The sequence below is a fragment of the Ovis canadensis genome, chromosome 7 (genome assembly GCF_042477335.2).
Source record: "Ovis canadensis isolate MfBH-ARS-UI-01 breed Bighorn chromosome 7, ARS-UI_OviCan_v2, whole genome shotgun sequence".
Lineage (NCBI taxonomy): Eukaryota > Metazoa > Chordata > Mammalia > Artiodactyla > Bovidae > Ovis > Ovis canadensis.
In genome coordinates this window covers 25650570-25659504 of record NC_091251.1, presented here as the reverse complement: position 1 = coordinate 25659504, position 8935 = coordinate 25650570, and the positions used below count along the sequence as shown (strand labels likewise).

Here is an 8935-nt window from a genome sequence, read left to right as displayed (position 1 = left end):
GGTTAGAGAGAGACAGAAGAGGAAACGGAGAGAAAAGAGTGAAAGAACGGAAAGCTGTGTATGTGGGGGGTTGTTGGCGTTAGGTGAGAAGAGAGGTCAGGAAAGGTTGAATCGGAGAAAAGGGAAACCAAAGGAAAGCTGGAGAGAGAGACGGAAAGAGGAAAAAGAACAAGCGAGCGAGATCGAGAGCGCAGGGTCGGAAAGGAACGATGAGGGAGAAGGAAAAAAAAAAAGAGGCAGGAGGTGGGGGTGGAGGGGTAGGGAACGGAGGGAGGGAGCCGCGAGCAGGGAGGAGGGAGGCTGGCAGGGAAGGAGGGAGGAGGGACCGAGGGACGGAGCGGGTGGGGGCTGGCTCGGTGGCGGCAGCAGCAGCCGCGGCTCCAGCCGCCCGCCGGTTCGCTCTCTCGCTCGCCGTTCCCGCAGCTCGCCCGCCGGCTCTGGACTGCCAGCAGCTCCGGCTCCTGGCCCGGCGCTCCGGCGCGGCTCGGGCTCCGGAGGACAGGACCCCAACTGGCCGGCTGAGCCCCGGGCGGGCCGCGAAGCAGGTAGATGGCTAGGCGGGGACGGCGAGGACGCGGAGCCGTGGAGCGCTGGGGGCACACGGGGCCGAGGGTGGGGGGTTCTGATCCCGGGGAGGGGGGCTGTGCAACCCCTCGACTAACTTTCCACTGGCCCCGTGGATCCCCGGTGCTCAGCCGGGGTCCGGGCTGCGGAAGCTGAGTTCGGTGCGGGAGGAGGTGAGTGTGGATAGAATGCCAGGGGTCCGGGCAGGACGTGGGGCGCCCCGGCGCGGGCAGGCGCGGGCTCTCTGTCCGCAGTCGGGACGCAGCACCGGCGGCCGGGGAAGACCCGAGCGTAGCGGCGCGGCGCGGTTGTCCCGGGGAGGGCGCCTGCCCGCCTCTAAGTCTGGGGACTCCCACCTCCGAGCGGCTCCGGGCGCGCCGACGTCCGCGCGCAGAACCTGCGAGGCGCGGTCAGATCCCCCACGGTGGCTAGCCTTGCCCCTAGCTGCATGTAGCCGAGCCCAGGCTGGTGCCACGCGCACTTATGCTTTTCGGAGGCGCGAAACCGAACGTCTATCTCCTTCCTTTCTCGTCCCGGAGTCCCGACTCTCTTCGCGGAACTCCCGGACGCCCGACCAGGGGAAGTCCGGGTGGATTCCCCGGAGGTCTCTACTGCCCGCGGCCGTGACCCCAGATCCCGAAGTTCAGAGAAGCGAATCACGGACAGTGCGCGCCTGGAGCGCGGTGCTGAAGTTCCCAACTTGCCGTCTAGCCTTGGGGGGTGGTGCTGGGGATGGTTGGTGGTTGTGGCCTCTTGGAGCAGCAGACGCAGACGCTTCCCCCCTGCACTTCGTTTATTTTCCTGATTTGCTTGAAAAAATACACGAAAAATATGCAAAACCGTTCCTCTCGGGAGTCAAACATTCATGTGTGGGACGGAGCCGCCCCCTTGGCTGGAACCTGGGAGCGCGGAGCCTTGGCTTGACGGTTCTTCAAGCCCCGGCTCTTTCTCCCCACCTGGACTCCCGAGTTCCATCCTAGGGTAGCCGCTTCTCGGGATCCGTCCCCGCTAGCCCGCGATGCGAGGCTGGTCTGACTCCCTCTCATGTAGTCGTGTTCTTTAGAAAAATATTTCGAACTGCCTCCGCTCCATCCCCCCGGCACTGCAAAGAACGAGGCCTCGGGCAGGTTGGAGGAGGCCTTCGGGTGGTTTGGGCTCCGGGCCATCTCAGCTCGCTCTGGCCAGGGTACTCATGCCCGAACATCAGCGCCCCTTCTGCGCTCTGCCGGGAAAGCAGGGGTTAATGCTCCGGCCAGGTGGCGGCGAGCGCAGCCTTGCGTGGGTCGGCTTTCGGAGCTGCCCGGGGCGCGAGTCCTCTGGTTCCGAGTCCAGTCCGGCAGGCTGGACTCGACACAGTGCGGCTTCCGCGGAGCTAGCGGGACCCCGGCTTCGCAGCCCTCTTTGTTGGGAGTGCTTGCTGTTGGCGAGGTTCTTTTGAAGGGTTTAGAGCCTGTTTAGTGGGACCGACAGCTGGGGGCTTTTGGAGAGGGTCCCTTGGCCCTTGTCCCCTGCCAGTTGGGCGGGGTCCCCGAGGGCGTCGAATCCACCGTCTAAGAGCACCCCATCCTCAGCTCCTTTGGCGGGTTTCCCCTAGTGTGCATACTGCTCTCTGTGTTGCTCACACGTTTTTTAAGCCGCTAGAAATTCAAGATCCACGACTGCAGTCTCCACCTCTTCCTCCCAATTCACAGATCTGCAAACGAGGGCCCAGAGAAGTTGGAAGGATTCGCTTATGGCTAGCTAAGGGTGTAAGGGACCGGTAAACCAGGTCTCTGGACTTCTCATTCAGGGATTCCCCGCCCGCCCCACCCCGCCCCGCATTACTCTGTGCTCTCCTTACCACTTTCTCAGCGCAGGGCCAGTGTTCCCAGCCAGGCCACTGTCAGCCCTCTGCAGGCTGCGGGACTGGCTGTGTGTGAGGCTAGAGGCAGAGGGCTGGTGTCTTGTTAGGTGCTGTGCTTCGATCACCTCCCACGACAAATCACTTAGGTGACAGTTGGTCCAGTATCTATCCTGTGCCAGCACTGAAGTCTGGGGGTAAAGGGAGCTCTTAAGACTCTGCCCAGTCCCCAAACGTGCAGTCTATAGGGAAAGAATAGTCACTATTTCGTAGCCAAGGGAGGGAGTACAGGCTTCCCAGGTGAAATCACTGTTTGGAGGGGGAGGGGCTAGGGTGGTCCTTGGAGAAAGGAGGGTTTGGAATTGAGCCTTGGGTAGATTTCTAATTGAGGGAGTACGATCACCCCGGCATGGGCACAAGGCTGGAGTCCTGAGAGGGTAGAAAACCTCCTAAGTGTTCGGTCAAAAGACAGCAGAGTCAGGACCAGTGAGAATTGGCCTTTGAGTGAGAAACAGGAGGGCAGTTAGAAGACCCACTGCTTAGAACTCATGCCCAGAACCTGTGGTCAATGCCTTCAGCTCCCACCTCTCCTGCACTGCACGAGGATTCTAGTACGCAAAAACAAGAGGCATCCGGACCCCTCGGCAAAAACCCTGGCCCAGAGGTCTTCCAGTTCCAGATCCAAGGTGAGCAATTGGCTGAGTGCCCATAGCGCCAAGGGTTCTGCCTTCAGCTGGGAAATATTCAGGCACTTGCTTCTCCTTTTCCCTTTTCTCCTTGTTCCCTGGGGTTTGAAATAGTTTCCCTGCCCCTTTCCAAACATAACTTTTAGGTACTTGAGGTTTGGGTCTTGTGATTGGACTTACTATGGACAGGGCATTTACCGTGCTAGGAAAATTTAGTCAATAAACAGTTCTTGAGCTCTTAACTTTGTGCCAGGCACTGGGCAGACAGCCAGAAACCAGTCAGGCAGAGTCCCATACCTCACAAGGCTGGCATTCTAGGTGTCAATTCTCAGGCTTAAAGTCTAGATGTAGAGTGGAGGCAAATATAAGCGATGTCTGAGGAACTGCTGAAATGGGACAATAGAACAGAATAATCCTGAGCCTCCTGTCTCGTGGTTCAAGGCTCTGAGGTAAAAAGGCTTGAGGCTACTGGCTATGGCATTTCAAAATTCTGTGGGCTACCATGACTCTGGCTCCTGGTTGCCAAGGGTAACCCAGAGGCAGCTGCATTGATGACCTTAGATGTGGCATTGGAGGACTGCTCTGCAGAGCTTCTGCCAGTCAGAGTGTGGTGGGAGGGAGCTGTTGAGTACTGGCAACCATGATCTTGCTAGGTATCCATAGAGACTGGTGCCAGGTAACCGCGTACTTCTTAAATTCTAGCACCCACAGCTTCTTGGTGAACACTGTAGCCCCATTGTACAGATGGGTAAATGGAGCCCTACTCTGCAGTTTGAGACAGTTCTGCAGAGAGGATCCCAGGCCCTGAAAAGTCCAGGTATCCGTTATCCCTGATTCAATTTAGAATAATGCTCTTTCCTTCCTGTTTTGTAGACCAGTGCTTCTCAGACTTCAATGCAGCATGCTTGCTTGAACACAGATTGCTGTGCTCCACCCCCAGAATTTTTGATTGGGCAGGTCCAGAGTGGGCCCAGTAATTTGAATTTTTAACAAGTTCCCAGGTGATGTGGATGCTCTTGGCCCCAGGACCACAATGAAAGAACTGCTATGTGAGAACAAGGGAAAGTGAGTGATTTTCCTGAGATGATGCAGTGAGGGAGCCTGGGTTCCTGATTTAGCTCTAGGAACTCCAAGAATTTGCCTAGGGATGATCCCCTCCCCCTTACCCACCAGGAGGCCATAGAATTAAGAGAATATTTTATCTTCATCAGTACACATACGGAGAGAATATATCCAATATAATCAGGGAATAAATAGGTGTCCTGTGCTGGGATGTAGGCTTGATGCCCTGTGGCTCTGTGGGGGTTTATTTTAGCACTGATATAATTGAAAAGATGTCATCCACTCCAAGAGCCCCTCATGAAACTTTCATGGCCCCAGTGGTCATTGTCCAAAGAGGCATGTCTTCTTCATTTAAAAGAAAGTCAGAGAGATTGCTTCTCCTGCTAATGGGACTATCTGTGTTTCATTTGACAGCATCTATGTAATGCGTTCATAGGGGACAAAGAAAAAGTTGAATAGTTGAACAGAGAGGCATTGGAGGAAGTCCACCTCACAGGTTTACAGATGTTTGTGGAATATTTCACAATGTTTTGAAACTGTCTGTTTTACCTGTGTCTGTGATGTGAAGCTGTAACTCAGCAGGAGAGTTTGTTTCACCTTAGCTGGTTGGGTAAGTATAACAACACATTTTATCCCCAATGTGTTAATTAGACCCAAAAGAAAAGAGTCATAAAAGAGTTGTTCTCCTAAATGCTAGCATTTTTCATCTGGATTCTATTTATTGATTATTTTACAGTTGAGAAGGAGCAAAAAAAAAAAAAATCCATGTTTTTATAGCAAATAAAGCTGGCTGCAGTAATTATGCAGGCTCAACATGTCTGTTCTGGAGCAGGAAGTTGGAATTCAGCCTGACTCTCAAACATTTGGGTGAGATCTAATTGAGAAAGACATTTCAAAGAACAAATATTTAGGAATGCGGACTTTCGGTGATGGTCTCTGTGGGCGAAGTGTGAATCCGTTGCTTTTGGCTTGATCCTTAGAGGTTGGGGGGAGGTGATGGGGAAGGACCTGGTAGAAATGTTGAGACCACAGTGCAAATGTGAAGCTGAAACTTAAAGATAATCAGTGAAGCTGAGTAAAGGGAAGAAAGATAACTGATGAGCAAAGGGAGAATCAATTAATCAAATATAGATCGAATACGTATTGAAGGTCCAATCTTGGGAAAGGCACAACAAGGGCAAGGAATAGGATTTTACTTGTTATGTATCTCTCATGATGCTTGGCTCAGGTACCGTAGTGATAAAAGCCCTTGACTGGTGTGGGTATCAGTCAGGGGTGCTGCTGCTGCTGCTGCTGCTGCTAAGTCACTTAAGTCGTGTCCGACTCTGTGCGACCCCATAGACAGCAGCCCAAAACCTGGATTCAACTGGCTGAAACAATTATGGCTTAGCATCTCCTACTACAACAGATGTGGGCCGTCTGCCCTAAGCCTAGTTCTTTCAGTGGTTCAATACATCATCAAAGATACAAATTCTTTTCATCGTTTCTTGGTCTCAAGGTCACAAGTTGGCTGTGACAAATCCAGGTATTACACCCTTACGATTATGTGCAGAGGCAGAAAAGGCAGGAGGGGAACCTTTACCAGAAGGCTCAGTAGACTTTCCCTCAAGTCTCACTGGCTGAATTGTGAGTCACATGTCCATGCATAAGCCAGCCACAAGCAAGGGAAGGAGACTACCTTAATTGGTTTAGAATAATCTTGATTTGTTGAGTCTCAGAGATGAAAAAATTTAGAATGCTTTTGGAAAAAAAAAAGGAGCAACCAACAATACCTGCTATAGCATTTAAGACTTGGGTTTTACTTTTCTGTACTTCTTCGTAGCCCTGTGACTCTGAGCAAAGTATTTTACTTCTTTGAGTCTCAGTTTATTCATCTGTGTAATGGGAATTTATTGGGAAACTAGATATGATTTAACTCAATAATTGCACTTGATTAGTATGTAAGAAGTGGAAAGTTATTTGATCTCTGATGTCCAAGAACTATAATCTAGTGCAGCAGACTTGTAAGGTCTAGACCATGTAGACGATCAAATAATCAGAGAACAGAACGAGAGAGTAAATCAATAACTGCGACTTGCAGGCCAACCATGGGATGAGGAGTGTAACATCAGTGGGGGCCACGGAAGTTAGAAAGGCCTCCCGGAGGAGGTGGTTCATAGGGCATACTGGAACTCCAGCATCTTAGTACGGCTGGGTCATGAGCTTCTGCCCAGCTTACTGTACTGCCTCTTGCTTTTCTTTTCTCGGTGGGGAAATGGGAGCTTAAGCCAAGTTGGGTTCTTATCTCTTTTCTGTCTTTGACAGTCCAAATATGGTCTGCAGCTCTGGGAGGCAGTCACCGTGACCTCCTTGCCAGTCTTCAGTTCCTGGTTTCCACTCCTTTGAACGGCCCATCAGTCTCCACCTCTCAGACATTCTGGTTGCTGATTAGATACTATTATTATTAGGATATCTGGCTGCTACCATCAAGTCTATACGCTTAAAGTGGAATCTAATGTCTTCCCATCTCTCAAGCCATCTGCCCTTCTGGATTCTTCATTCTTGTTGTTGGCAGCACCATCTTCCCAGATGCTTGGGCTCAAAACCTTAGCAACACTTCTGATGCCTGCCTCCCTCTATTTCAAATATTAAAGCACCGACTTTCTTTTCTCTTCATTATGTTTCTTGAATATAAGTCCTCCTTTCTGGCATGAGACGTTCCCTTTGTGCAGGTTCTTTCTGTCTCATGCTGGGTGATGGCGGTAGCCTCCTACTCTGATCTCCCAGCCCCAAGCCACAGTGCCTTGGGGTCGTGGGGACAAACGACCAGAGAATAAATCAACAATTGGGACTTGCAGGCCAACCATGGTAGGAGGAGCATCAGATCTCCTACAGGAGCATTCTGTGGTGTTCGGGAAATAGAATGGTCACTAATCCGAGTACAGAGGTGGTGATGAGCCTAGAATCCGTGCTACAGACACATTATATTCCTTGAGGTGCTATTTCGCAGCTTCTCATATCTCCCCCCTTCAGGTCATCCCCAAAAGTCATTTTTATCCACTCATTATCTTACATTTTCCCCCATAGTACTCACTGGATGCAGCCCAAACTCCCCAACAGACCCCTGTAAGCCTCCACAACTTGCCTGCATCCTTTCTCCTGGTGGGGTGGCTCACTATCACGTCTGACTCTGCTTCGAGTTCTGCCTTTTTCTGTGTTTAAGTCAAACCACCCTTTCCTTCAAGGCCAGGGTTAGAGCTGCATCCTCATTAGACCATCCCAGACCACCAGAGCCCACAGTGATCGCGAAGCTCCAGTCTCTCCTTCCCCTGAATTTCTGTAGCAGTTATTGCTGACAGCACAAATTTGGTACTTAACAATGCACTCTGGGGTCATTGTTCATACTCTGGGGTCATTGTTCAGCATTTTATTGCAATGTTCCTCATCTTCCCAATTGGATGTAAGGCCATCAAGGTCTGAGATGGGGTGAAGCGAATCCTTCTTTGTATCCAGTTGAAATCTGCAAGTACAGGGCACTTCAGTGAATATTTATTGAATTAATAAATCAGGAATAAGGGGAATAAGATTATTTACCTGAAAAGTCAGTTCATCCTCACCTTTTTTTCCTTAACCTCAATTTGGAGAAAAGACTCACTTTGATGAAAGCCTGCCTGTTGTATGCCAGGCACTAGTTTAGGTGATTTTTAGGAGCTGTTGGAACTCAGTCTTGTGAACACCCTTGAGGTTGGGATTATGGTTGTCATTTTACAGATGAGGAAGTGGAGGCTGGGAGAGGTTAAGCGGCTTCCAGGCTTACTCAGCAGCGGGAGGCAAAGGGAGGGCAAAGTCAAGTTCTCTCCTCTGCGCTCCATCTCATGCATCTTCTGGATGTTCTCCTGACCTGTGGGTGCCCTGTTATCCCAGTCTCTTTTCCCCATTTGCTCTGTCCCCCTGCCTCCTTCCATCTCTCATCTGTGATGAGACTCAGGCCGTCTCTGGCGTGCTGGGGGACTTTTAAAACTGTGATGTTTACCATGGCTCTTTCCTGAAGACCTTCCACCCCCTGTTATGATGTGGCTTGTTTTGACCTCTCACTTTTTTGAAGAGAGATATTTAATTTATTTATTTGGCTGCATAGAGTCTTAGTTTCAGCACGCGGGCTCTCTAGTTGTGGCTTGCGGGCTTAGTTGCCCCATGGTGTATGGGATCTTAGTTCTGCAATCAGGGATCAAACCCATGTCCCCTGCATTGGAAGGTGGATGCTTAACCATTGGACCACTAAGGAAGTCGTGATCCCTCATCTTCTTATTGATACCTTGACTATCTTTCCTGCCACGCTCAAGCCTGATCCTGAGATTCCTTTAAGAGCGAAAAAAAAAAAAAAAAAAGATGTTCTGCCAGTGGGATCAAGCTGGATCTGAGCCAGCTCTTCTGAACCCCAAGCCCTCCCTTTACCCCCATCTGACCCTGTGTACCCATCCACCCTCACCTGGTACACTCCTATTCTGTGTCCCCAGCGTCTTACCTGTGGAAGGAAAACACTGCTGACTTACTAATAGGAAGGAGCTCTCTGCTACCTGCCGGAGCTATGAGTGGCGTTCTCCCACCCTTTATAGCATTCTTCTTTCCTTTCATTCATTCATTCTGAAGACACTGATCATTGATCACATGCTCTGTATAGCAGGGAACAAACCAAAGCCCTTGCCTTCAGAGTGTGCGCTGAAGTGGGGGAGACAGGTGGTAAAAAAGTGAACATACTATATACTTTGTGCTGGTTGCAATGAAGAAAAATAGCAAGGCAAAG

At 50.8% G+C, this 8935-nt stretch overlaps 1 protein-coding gene across 20 annotated transcripts in view; it reads left to right on the top strand.

Moving 5' to 3' along the window:
- Window positions 1-265: 265 nt before the first annotated feature.
- The window catches only part of MEGF11 (multiple EGF like domains 11), a 391832-nt gene continuing 383162 nt past the window's right edge, over window positions 266-8935 (top strand). For 16 of the 20 annotated variants that reach the window (XR_011258066.1, XM_069595447.1, XM_069595455.1 and 13 more), the window contains exon 1: window positions 334-545. The gene's annotated coding sequence lies outside the window, so the exon portion shown is untranslated. Of the gene's footprint in view, window positions 546-8935 lie in introns of all 20 variants that reach the window. The other 4 variants (XM_069595453.1, XM_069595451.1, XM_069595464.1 and 1 more) reach the window with 2 other exon arrangements.